An 11,369-nucleotide genomic window follows, 5' to 3' on the forward strand; every position below is an offset into this window, starting at 1 on the left:
ATTTTCTGACTCCTAGGGTCCAGCTCTACACCTCAGCAACAGAGACCAGCCTGATGACTGTGATTCAGTTACTTAGAACAAGAATATCACCTCTCTTCTTGCAGTTAAAATGGAGGCAAAGTGGGATTCTATTTGCTGCCAATAGAAAAGGCACTCTGAAGAAGGCTCTAGCATTTCCCTTCAGAATCCTAGTGAGACATTGTCTTTGTGGAGGTCTTCTCTCCTACTCCAAGTCCCCATTGTAGCCCATCTGGGCTGCTAATCTGTTCCTCTGATTAGTTTTCTCATTTCTAATATACCTTGTAGGCCATTGTACACATTCTGCCAGGATAATTTTTATCCCAAATCCCACTTTCATCATATCTATGCCTTTTTATTTCATAGATTCATAGATCATAGGAACAGGAAGGGCTGTTACTTTCATTCTATTTGTGATGCTTGGCGATTGGTAGATATAGAGTGAGAAATGAACTAAGAAGTCATCAAGACCAACCCCCAGGAGGAGAATAAAACAGTACAGGTTGCCTCCTGTACTACTGTAAAATAAAAGGCAAAATTTCTTCTACTTTGCCATCCTTGAACAAACTGTATCAGTAATAGTTAGTAAATAGTCAGTAAAAGTCCACCTTCTGTTTTCTGTCCTTGAACAAAGATTGTACTAGTTCCCACTTAATTTGCTTTCTGAATCCCAGACGGCTGGCTAAAGTGCTTCCTTCCCTCCCCCCTTTTTTCTTCCTCTTCCTTTGAAAAGTTAGATTACAGTCTCTGTACATTACTGCTTATTGGCTATGTAAACTTTTCAGGAAGGGCTGAATATTGGCACTCACATTTTACTTAAAGAAAGTCAAATTCTTAGATTGGAGAGTCACTTTCTAGTCAGTGACACCCCAAGGTAATTTCAAATAAACTTGTTTCCTTTTCATTTAGTCTCTGACATTATTCATTTCCAGTTAGCTGATTAATTTGTCAGGTGTGATTTCCCCTTTTTTGTCTTGGAATCAAGGTTAAAATTTCCTCAATAATTTAGAAATGTGATGACTGCCTCTCCTCTGAAGCCACAGAGTGTTGGAAATGAAACCAGCTCATCAGAAGTGAACCCCTTAGGTAAGGTTTCTTATCCCTGCCAGACTTCCCTGCTTCAGTTCAAGCCTTTTTGTCCTCTGGAGTAGTAAGTATCACTTTTCCTTTAAAAGCTCTTTCTTTTCAGGATGCTACTTAAAATTCTTTAAGCCTAAATTATATCCAAAGTGATTAAGACAAAATTATAGAAAGCATGAACAGTGGAAGAAGGCATTCCTGGTTTCTGGGAGAAATCCTGGGTATAGGTCGTCTTTTGGAACTTATTGTTTGATCCTTTCAAGGAGGCTGTGTCAAGGTGGCTCCAGTCTACATCCAGGATAGACTAGACTAAGGTTAATATGACTTTGTCAGATGGAGACTGGTTTAATCTGAAGTTAAACTAGAACATAAGCAACTGACAGAGTGAGTCCAGTCCTGGGAGTACATTGAAATTTATACTGAAACATTTTATGGCCATTATGGATGGGCCAATCACGATTAACTATAAAATCATTCATCTTTTTTTTCTGTCATATATGGCTTACAAATACTCTGCATAATTTCACTTAGCAATAGAAAAATCTAGGGTCATTTGAATTGGATAAATTGTCCTACTTACAGGAATTAAAAAATAAAGATGGCCAACCAAAGAGATGGATTGTGTATTTGGAGAGATCTCTTATTTGAAGCAACTTTCTCTCAGTTCACCATTATCTCTGTGTCTAAAATCCCATAGGACCCCTGGACATGGGAATTCAGGACCATAATAAACAATTTTCTACCTTGAGTATCTAGGGAAGAGTAAAAGAGGTCAAGGTTGCATTTCTTTTTTGTGTCCTATTTCTGTCTGAGGGATGGAGAGAGAACGAGAAAGACAGAGAAAGATGGAGAAAGAGACAGAGAAAGAGAGATGGACAGACAGACAGACAGAGACAGAGACAGAAAGATAGAGGAGAAACAGAGACCAGAGACAGAGACAGAGAGAAAGAGAGAGACAGATAGAGGGAGCCTTTTTCTCCTGCAGAAATTTGTGACATTGTAAACTATAATGACTGTGTTGTGACTCAAGTACTGTATGTTCAATGTAAAATTTTAAATTATACTTCAGAGTGTGTTTTCTATGTTTTCAATAAACAGAAATTTTTAGTGTATTTTTTAATTCAGCAGTTCTCTTTCCTAGAAGTGCAAAAAAATGAACAACTCAATGGTGTCTGTGTACAAAAATACATCCAGATCTCTTTCTCCCTATCTTGTCCTTTCTTTCTCTTCCTTGCTACTTCTACCTCTATAGCTCACCTATGTCAACATTTATGTAATTCTGTTTATATTTACACACTTATAACTTTGCAAAATTAGATCTGTTGCCTTATGTCTCCAAAGCTATAATATTTGATTAGTAAAAATGTTTCCTGCTCTGAAACTGAAGGATATATTATTCTATTTATTAAAAATATTGATATCATTGACCAAATAGAGCACATTGTAGATAAGATGAACAGAACAAAACTTTTGTGTTTTAAGCTCTAAGCCATGCTATTTTCTTCATCACATAAAATTTAAAAACAGTTTTATTGTTTGTTTTAGAGGGGGGGAGGCTAGGCAATCAGGGTTAATTGACTTGCCCAAGGTCACACAGATAGTAAGTGTCAAGTATCTGAGGCTGAATTTAAACTCAGGTTCTCCTGACTCCTGGGCCAGTGCTTTATTCACTGTGCCACCTAGCTGCCCCAATAATTTTAAAAGTTATATTTACAGGACTAATCAATGAAGCCATCTCCTTCCTTAGTGAACACTCACCTCTGCCATTCTCGGTAGGTTATAGAGAATGAACTGAAATTCTCTGTCTACAATCATTCCAGTAAATGGAGCTTTGGAGAGCTTAGTTCTAGACATTATGTAGCTCAGGGTGCTGTGCAAGTGGCAAGAAATATGCTAATTGTTTAAGGCATCAGCAGGACTGATGACTCAAAGGTTTTGAATCAAAACAGGGCTCATATGCAACAGGGACATCCTTTCCTAGAAGTGAGTGAAGCAGCTTTGCTGTGAGTCACTAAATGAAAAGATCAGGCTACTGCCCTTCTCCCACCAAGTCAAAATGTGTTATATGAACACATATTACTTCTATTTCTCTTCTGTTTAAATTTTACTGAATTTAGGTGAACTTAGGTCCAAGAAGGCAATGGTCAGGTGGTTGAAAAATCCATCAGAGCCTTCAGAGTTTCTACCTCCAACTAGAGTCATTAGCAGATCCATTGGGGTCAAGCATAACTCTAGTAAAGTAACAGTATGATATAGAGTCTTTTTGTTATTCTTGTCACATCTTCTTAAGTAAATGACACTGAGTTATTGCAAATGGTTTATTATAGAGACTATAACACATAGAGAAACAAAATGACCTAGAAAACTCCAACCCTTCAAAGTTATCCTTACATTACCGAGGAGAAACATCCTCTGTGCATCCAAGCTGTCAGTATCAATGGAAGACCGAAGAGTGATTTGTCTACCTGATAGTGAAAAACGGAACCACAACGATGTCTGCTTTCTTTCTTTTTTTATTCAATACTTTATTATTTAATGTTTTTTAGTTTTCAGCATTGATTTCCACAAGATTTTAAGTTACAAATTTTCTCCCCATTTCTACCCTCCCCCCAACTCCAAGATAGCATATATTCTGATTGCCCCATTTCCCCATTCAGCCCTCACTCCTGTCACTCCACTCCCCCTCCCCCCTCCCTTTTCCCCTTACTTTCTTGTATAGCCAGATAGATTTCTATGCCCCGTCACCTGTATATCTTATTTCCCAGTTGTATGCAAAAAACACTTTTTTTTGAGCATCCGCTTTGAAAACGTTGAGTTCCAAATTCTCTCCCCTCTTCCATCCCCACTCATTCTCCCTAGTAAGACAAGCAAATAAGCATAGGCCACACATGTACCATTATGCAAAACACTTCAATAGTCATGTTGTGATAGACTAACTATATTTCCCTCCATCCTATCCTATCCCCCTTTATTCAGTTTTCTCCCTTCACCCTGTCCATTTTCAAAAGTGTTTGCTTTTGATTACTTCCTCCCCCTACCTGTCCGCCCTTCTATCGTCCCCTCTTTCTTATCCCCTTCCCCCTATTTTCATGTGGGGTAAGATACACAATTGAGTGTGTATGTTATTCCCTCCTGAAGTCAAATGAGATGAAAGCAAGATTCAGTCATTCCCCCCCCTCCCCCTCTTCCCTTCCAATGAATTACTTTTTCTTGCCACTTTTACATGAGATAATTTACCCCATTCTATCTCTCCCTTTCTCCCTCTCTCAATATATTCCTCTCTCATCACTTTATTTAATTTAATTTTTTTAGATATCGTCCCTTCATATTCAACTCACTCTGTACCCTCCTTCCCTCCTTCTCTCTCTCTCTCTCTCTCTCTCTCTCTCTCTCTCTCTCTCTCTCTCTCTCTCTCTCTCTCTCTCTCTCTCTATCTATCTCTCCATATATATATATATGTATATATATATATATATATATATATATATTAGTAGGGGAGTTGAAGGGAATATACATATATGTGTGTGTGTGTGTGTGTGTGTGTGTGTGTGTGTGTGTATTCCCTCCAACTCCTCTACTACTGAGAAAGGTCTCATGAATTACACACATAATCTTTCCATATAGGAATGTAAGCAAAAAAGTTCCACTTTCCCTTCTATCCCTTAATGTGGAGGCTGTTAGATCTTGTGTTATTCTGATTGTGTTTCCACAATACTCAAATTGTTTCTTTCTGGCTGCTTGCAATATTTTCTCCTTGACCTGGGAATTCTGGAATTTGACAACAATATTCATAGGAGTTTTCTTTTGGGGATATTGTTCAAGTGAGGATTGAGGGATTCTTCCAATTTCCATTTTACCCTCTGGCTCTAGAATATCAAGGCAATTTTCCTTGATAATTTCTTGAAAGATGATATCTAGGCTCTCTTTTTGATCATGGCTTTCAGGTAGTCCAATGATTGTTCAATTATCTCTCCTGAATCTATTTTTCAGGTCAGTGGTTTTTCCAAGGCGATATTTCACATTGTCTTCCATTTTTTCATTCCTTTAATTCTCTTTTATATTATCTTGATTTCTCATAAAGTCACTAGCTTCCACTTGCTCCAATCTAATTTTTAAGGTATTATTTTCTTCAGTGGTCTTTTGGACCTCCTTTTCCATTTGGCTAATTCTGCCTTTCAAGGCATTCTTCTCCTCATTAACTTTTTGGAGCTTTTTGCCATTTGAGTTAGTCTATTTTTAAGGTGTTATTTTCTTCAGTATTTTTGTGGGTCTCCTTTAGCAAGTCATTGACTTGCTTTTCATGATTTTCTTGCAGCACTCTCATTTCTCTTCCCAATTTTTCCTCTACTTCTCTTACTTGCTTTCCCAAATCCTTTTTGAGCTCTTCCAGTTCATGTTTTTTCTTGGAAGCTTTTGATGTAGGCTCTTTGACTTTGTTGACTTCTTCTGCCTGTATGTTTTGGTCTTCTTTGTCACCAAAAAAGATTCCAAAGTCTGAGTCTGAATCTGAGTCCATTTTCACTGCCTGTTCATGTTCCCAGCCAACTACTTGACCCTTAAGCATTTTGATAGGATATGACTGCTTGTAGAGCAGAGAATATTTTGTCCCAAACTTTAGGGGGGCACTGTTGTTTTCAGAGCTATTTCTACACAGCAAACTCTGCCACACCAGCGCTTCTCCTCCCCCAAGAACTGCCAACCCAGGCTGCAATCCAGATCCAAGCCAGCTCTGCACTCCCGCTTTGACTCACCACTTAATTCATCCCACACTGTTGGCTTGGGGCCTAAATTAACAGCAGCTGGAGCTCTGGAAGTAGCCCCAGAGCTGCAGCACTCCTGCATCCCCAGGGCTAGAGTTGACCACACACTCCTTTCACTTCAATCTAGAATTTTTTCTGCTAACCTTCTCTGTTATCTTTGGTATTTATGGGTTAGAAGTCTGGTAAATGACACAGTTAAATGATTCAGGGACCTACCACCTATTCTGCCCAGCTCCCAGTCTGGTTGGTCCTGGAACAGTGCATGCTGGTCTGTGCCCTGCTCCACTCCCAGCTCTGTGAAGTAGACCCTTCCCAGTGACCATCCAGGCTTTACTGGCCTGGAGCCCTGCTTCCTTCTGCTATTTCATGGGTTTTTCAGTTCTTGAACTTGTTCAGAGTAATTTTTTACAGATGTTTGGAGGCACCTGGGGAGAGCTTAAGCAAGTCCCTGCTTTCCAGTCGCAATCTTGTCTCCGCCACCTCTGCTTTCTTTCTTAAACTTTACATTGAGCAGGTAATTTTTTTTATTAGAATATAATGGGGAAATACTTCTCTGTGTGTTTTCATTTTTCTTTCATCATAGATTTTATAGGATCATTATATTTGGATCCTGAAGCTAATTTTGGTATAATTTACTCCAACCTCTTCTTTTTTTATGATGATGAGTAAGGGGGAAAGCATTTATATAGCAGCTTAGATTGGTTCAATCTTCTATCAGTAGTAGGAGGATGCTCAACAGGGACATGAAACCAATTTGTTTTGTCTTCAAATATAGCACTCTCTCAGCATGTGCTTTTCAACAAGAAAACCAACTTCCTCCACTGATTCCCTCAAAACCATTGTAATTTAGCGCACCCAATTTCTTTTTGTTTGTGTTCCTTCTTGGATTAAAGTCATCAAACAATGCTTCCAAACAAAATCTTTTCAGTTACATTTTTGAATCACTTATTTTTCTATTAAATAATAAAGCAGCAACAACAGAAATAACACCACCAAAAAAGTAACGATAAGGTAGTAGAAGTAATAGTAGTAGCAGCAGCAGTAGTATTAGTTGTAATAGTATTAGCAGTAGTAGTAGTAGCAGCAGCAGCAGCAGTAGTAACAGTAGTAGTAGTAGTAGTAGTAGTAGTAGTAGTAGTAGTGGTGGTGGTGGTGGTGGTGGTGGTGGTGGTGGTGGTGGTATTTGTCTCTGTCTGAGATAAGGAATTCCCAGTGAGGAGATTGCCTTATCACTACAGATCAGTACTTTTTGTCAATCTTTGAGTCTAAGACATCTGACACGGTGAGAGTGCATGTACTTGTTCAGGGTCACCAAAACCACTACGTCAGAGTTGCACTTGAATGTATCTGTTTCTGATGCCTAGGCAGTCACTTTATCTATGTGACTCTTCTCTACAGATTGTTTTAATACATACTGGCATGTTACACTTTTGCAGGCTTTGTAAAGCAAATACTTGTTTCGAATTTCATTTTCCCTATATTTTCCAGATTCTCTTGTCCATTGATTTTATAGGAATTTTGATATGTTTTTTTCTATCAAGTAGTCTAATAATTTTTGAATCCTCTGGCCTTTAATCTATAAATTAATCTAGGAACCTCAATAGTCCAGAAAAACTCTATAATCAGCCTCCTTATATCATCTACTTTTTGCCATGTTAATTTTGGTATTTTAAATCTCTCAAACTAGTAAATTTAAGTTGTCAGTTTTCATTGAATAATTTTGGATAATTTTTATTTTAACTTTGTTCTAATCTCCCTTTTCTCCTTTCAAAACATAGTTGAGTTTCCTTCTTATTAAAAAAAACTATTTTTGATAATTACTTCTGATTTCATGTTCTTTTCTTAATCAGTTCTTGCTTTTATTCAAATGGCTTCATTATGTTTTATTTGGTTACCTTTTCTTGTTGTCTTGGCTATTTGTGTTGTATTTTCAGTGGGTACATGCTTTTTGCTTAATATTTAACAACATAATCATTATCGAATTTCTTATTTTCATGGATTTTCAAGTTGATAAATGTTGCCCAATTTTCCATGTTAACAACATTCTAGGGAATGGAATATATGGTATTTGTGTTGCTGATGTCTGATGTAATCTGATATTCTTTAATAATTCATCTTTTACTTTGGCATTAGCATGCTACATTTAAAAATATTCAATATGAATTGTTTTATTATCTTTAGAATCATTATACATTAGCTGTAATAGGATATGAAGTACAGCATAGGATCCCTGTATTTCTAAATATATCTACATATTTTTGTCCCAGCAAATGGATAATGCATATTATTCTTTGTTTACCTGAATAATACATTTTCTTTAAATTAAACTTTCTTCATATATGCATTAGATTTAGTATTTTTAAATAATCTATTTGGCTCTGTCATTTTTATTGAATTTTAGCCTATTTCAGTAGTGGATTTTCTTAAATTTCCTTCAATTCTGGACTTTTGGATTAAAATTGAACTTAAATTTTCACAGCCTCAGTGATTAATCTCAGTGACTGAGAAAAAAGTCTCCTGATGGCCTTGTGAAATGGTAGTGCTTCACCTATATTACTCTCAGTATTTTGGTATCTACACTCTGCTCATTATCAAAGGAAAATTTAACAAACACAAATTAGGTTGAGGGTCACAAATCTGATTCATTCTCAACAGTAAATGGCCTCTAGGAATGTTGGAAAGATTTCCTTCCTTCTTTCTTTCCTTCCTTCCTCCTTCCCTCCCTCCCTTCTTTTTTCTCATCCTTCCTTCCTTCCCTCCTTCCTTCCTTCCTTCCTTCCTCCCCCACCCCCCTCCCTCCCTCCCTCTCCCTCCCTCCCTCTCTCTCTCTCTCTCTCTCTCTCACTCTCTCTCTCTCTCTCTCTCTCTCTCTCTTTCTTCTTCTTCTCTCTCTGGTTCTGAAAACAGTTCTACTTCAGTCAGTGATATAATTATTTTTCTTGACTTAGCTCTAGGTATTGTCTTCTTCATCCAGACAGCAGCTGGCGTACTAGGAAATTTCTTCTTCCTTTGCCATTGTACCTTTACTTTCTTAACTGGAAGAAGACTGAGGGCCATACATTCCATTTTTTTCCAGTTGAGCTTGGCCAACCTTTTAGTACTTATTTCCAAGGGATTCCCTCAGACAATGGTTGGTCTGGGGCTGAACATTTTCTTGGATCGTGTTGGATGTAGACTTATTGTGTTCTTCCATCGAGTGGCCCGTAATCTTTCTGTCAGCATCACCTGCCTTCTGAGTGGTTTTCAGATTATCACCATCAATCCTATTACCTGTTCCATATGGTCAAAACTCAAAACCAGTATATCAAAGTACATTTTCCCCTTCTGTCTTTTCTGCTGGATCCTACACATACTGTCAAATGTATTTATGTTTAAGAATATGCAGAACTTTATGGAAAGCAGTAACAACACAAGAATATGGAATATGGGATTCTGTTCAGACTCTACTCTACCTTCATTCAATGTGTCAATATTTACCATTTTGTACTCTATTCCTGATTTTCTATGTGTAGGATTTATGGTCATCACCAGTAGCTACCTGGTGCTTCTCCTACAAAGACACCATCGACAAGTCCAGCATATTCACAGCTCTAGCCAATTGTCCAGAAAGTACCCTGAGATTAGAGCCACCTACACTGTCTTGATGTTGATGAGCACCTATGTCTTCTTCTACTCAGTCAATTCTATTTTTTCATTTTATATTTTTCAGTTTGATAAATATCATCAGTGGTTGATTCCTACATTAGCTTTCTTGGATGCATGTTTTCCAGCGATCAGTCCATTTGTGCTTATGAACTCTGATTCCCAAATTCTCCATTTCTTCCACTTACTCTGGCAAAAGAAAAGATCCTAAGACTCTTTTCCCTGGATATACCAGTGACCAGCATTTGATTTCCACTCTTATAAGCAGATAATCTTTAAGAAACAGATAGGAGCAGGTCAGCACACAATATGATCAAAGTATTTTAGGGCACAGAAACTAGAAAGGACATTAATGATAACTATAATCCTCATCATATCTAGTGTTTTTATAGAGCTTTAAAGTTTGAAAAAATACTTTGCACATACATTTCATTTAATCTATCCAGATATCTTTTTAATATGGAGCTTCTTTTCTCTCTTCCTTAACACCATTTTGGAGCTCTCATTCCAGAAATACTTATTAAGTATTCCCATTTACTTTAGAAATTGTGTTTTTGTGGGGCAGAGCCAAGATGGCCACATGAAAACAGCATCATTGTAGCTCTCTCACAAGTTCTGTCAGATTCCGATAAAAAAGTGAATTTGAGCAGATTTGAGAGAGTTTGAAACCGTGAGCAGTCTGAGTGGGGCAAATGTCCCAGCCAGGAATGTCTGAAAGGCCGAAGGAATGAATCTGTGGGCTTGGAGAGCGCTCGGCATGTGGAGCTGCACCTGGGAGACAGGCTGGGAGAAAGCTGGGCGCCCAAAACCAGCGGAGATCCCCAGGCCTCCCAACACAGGATAGCAATCTGTGGAAGCGACGAGAGGCAGTGCAATGCCACTGGCCATGAAAAATCAATTCCTGAGGCTTGCAGCCCAAAGGTACGAAAAGCGGGTTCTTGAACTTCAGGGAGACATAATGGCCAGGTAAATGGCTCTAATCCCTCCCCTCCACACCCAGAGAATTCTTCAGAAAAAAACCACTGGAATAGAGGAGACAGAACTGGGGCTTCATTGGCCAAGTACCTGAGTCCCAGAGGGGCAGAGCCAGCAGGGGTAAACACCAGGAGCCCAGACATACTCTTGCTCCCCCAGGGGAAGTGCCAGACATCAACTCAAACAACAAACAGCTGAGACCATTGCTGAAGAGCAACAATGCTGGAGAGCAACCCCAGGGGAAGAGGAGATTGTGGGCAGCCAGACCCCCTCCCCGACACCTCAGTAAACTGAAGGCTATAATTCACGAATCTCCAGAATAAGAAAGCTGGGACAGAGAGCCCTGAGCCCCAAAAGCAGAAATTTATTGTAAAGCCAGGAGAAGGCTAACCAACATGAAGAACACAAAAATACCAAGGACCATTGATTTTTTTTATGGAGACAGGCATGATCAAAATACCAATTTGGTATTGGATAGCAATGACACTATACCCCCATCTGATACCTTAAAAGGTAATGTGAACTGGTCTTCAGCCCAAAAAGCATTACTGGAAGAGCTAAAGGAGGATTTTAAAAACCAAATTATGGAGGTAAAAGAAAAAATGGGAAAAAATGGAAAAAAAATCCACTGATGAAATAAAGTCCCTGAAGAATAAGATTGGCGAAATGGCTATGGAGATTCAGATTCTAAATAGAGAAAATGACACCCTGAGAGGTAAAATCAACCAATTGGAAAAGGAGACTCAAAAGCAAAATGAAGACAGTAACTCATTAAAAATTAGAGTTGACCAAGTGGAAGCTGATGACTCTATGAGGCTTCAAGAAGTAGTAAAACAAAATGTAAAGAATGAAAATATAGAAAAAAAAATGTGAAATATTTGATTGGGAAAACAA

The 11,369-nt window shown here is 38.3% G+C and overlaps 1 pseudogene; it reads left to right on the forward strand.

Moving 5' to 3' along the window:
• The first annotated feature begins 3,054 nt into the window (after positions 1-3,054).
• Positions 3,055-9,738, forward strand: LOC118836404 (annotated as a pseudogene).
• The last annotated feature ends 1,631 nt before the right edge of the window (positions 9,739-11,369 follow it).

This window comes from Trichosurus vulpecula, chromosome 2 (assembly GCF_011100635.1).
Source record: "Trichosurus vulpecula isolate mTriVul1 chromosome 2, mTriVul1.pri, whole genome shotgun sequence".
In the NCBI taxonomy this organism is placed as follows: Eukaryota; Metazoa; Chordata; class Mammalia; order Diprotodontia; family Phalangeridae; genus Trichosurus; species Trichosurus vulpecula.